We start from the raw sequence: 1,612 nt of genomic DNA, 5'->3' as shown, positions 1-1,612 counted from the left end.
CTCCCACCCAAGGCCCCTAAGCCTTAGTCTCAACCTCAAGTTAGTTTAGAAGCACTATTGAAGAGTTTCTTCAAGATTGGTTCCTGGACCTTACTATCCCTACTATACTTTTGGAACCCCCTACAGCGCCCCCCCCGAGAGACATATGCTTTAGGCTTTCACCCCAAGACTTGTATTAGTATTCGGACTTGGTCTCGGACCCAATCTCGGATCATGAACTCGGTCTCGATCTCGGTCTTGGACTCGGTCTTGAACTTGGTCTTGGAGTCAGTCTTAGACTTGATCTTGGACTGAATCTCAAACTTAGTTTCAGAGTCGGTCTCGGATTCAATCTCGGACTCGGTCTTATCCAATGAACTCTTTATCATTTTAGTCGTGCTTTCGGGGATTTTTTAGCCTTTGACACCTCGGGGAGTTGGTTCCTTATAATAACTTGTTTTCTCTTCTGTCGATAACTCACCTCTTTGGTGAGCATCCCACGCCTCTTGGTTCCTTAGTAACACTTCTTGTGCTAGACTATCATTCTCATACGCTGTTTGCATATCATCCCAAAATGTTGCTATCGTGCTAAATATCGTTAACCTGTTGCAAATATGAATTTGGGTATATCAAAAGTTACCTGTCAGCTAGTCCTCTCAGATATTCTTTCCTTACTGCCACGACGGCAAGAGGTCAGTATTGCTGGACCCGTTATCAATTCCCACTTGAGCTAGTTGAGAAACTAGTCAATGACTATATACTTAAATTGGATAAACATAAGGTAGGAACCCTAAGGAGGTCAGTATTGCTAGACTCGTTATCAGTTCCCACTTGAGCTAGTTGAGAAACTAGTCAATGACTATGCACTTAAATCGGATAAACATAAGGTAGGAACCCTATGTGTTTTTTGCTGAGCATACTTGGTTTGGTTTGAGAAACTCTTGTCATTGGCTTGCACTTACTAGTATTAAGAACCCCCATAATATTGAGGTTGGTCCCTTAATATTTGTTAGATGATAGCTTATCGTGTATGCTAAACACCCTCGCTATCATACCCTTTGTGTTAGTGTCATTCTGGTCCCAAATGCTATTTATGGAAAGTGTCTAAATTTGTTCATTTGCCATATTTATGGAATGTAAAGATTGTCCTTAACACAATGGTATTTGTCTTGTGTCCAAATTCACAATCTAGGGACATTCCATATTTAATAAGTTTTGAGCTTGTCCTAGAGACTAACTTCTGGTACTAAGGGTGGCTAAGGGTGAAAGCCTAAAGTGTGTGTTCCTCAAGGGAGGGGGGGGGGGGGGGGGGGGGAACTCTAAGGGGTTCCAATTTGAAAAAAGGGAAAGTGGGGAGGTCAAGTATGGCCCACCCACCCGGGGGCTAAATTAGGCCAAAAAAAGTTCTTGCGTGCGGGGTTGTCCCTGGTCCACAATTGGGTTGGGGCTAAACCCCAGTTCCCAAACAATTTAGTTGGGGGGGGACCCCTATCCTTATGTTAAGCCATCCCTATGCCGAAAAAGGGGCAAACCCCCTTTGGCTCCCTTTTGCCAGTTGGGTCTGGCATTGGGAAGTTGGAAGCCTTAGGACTTTTTTAAGTTGCGCCACACCCCCAACCCTTTGGCCCCTGGG

Source organism: Selaginella moellendorffii, unplaced genomic scaffold (genome assembly GCF_000143415.4).
Source record: "Selaginella moellendorffii unplaced genomic scaffold, v1.0 SELMOscaffold_16, whole genome shotgun sequence".
NCBI lineage: Eukaryota > Viridiplantae > Streptophyta > Lycopodiopsida > Selaginellales > Selaginellaceae > Selaginella > Selaginella moellendorffii.
The sequence above is the reverse complement of the archived record's forward strand: the minus strand, read 5'-3'. Positions refer to the sequence as shown.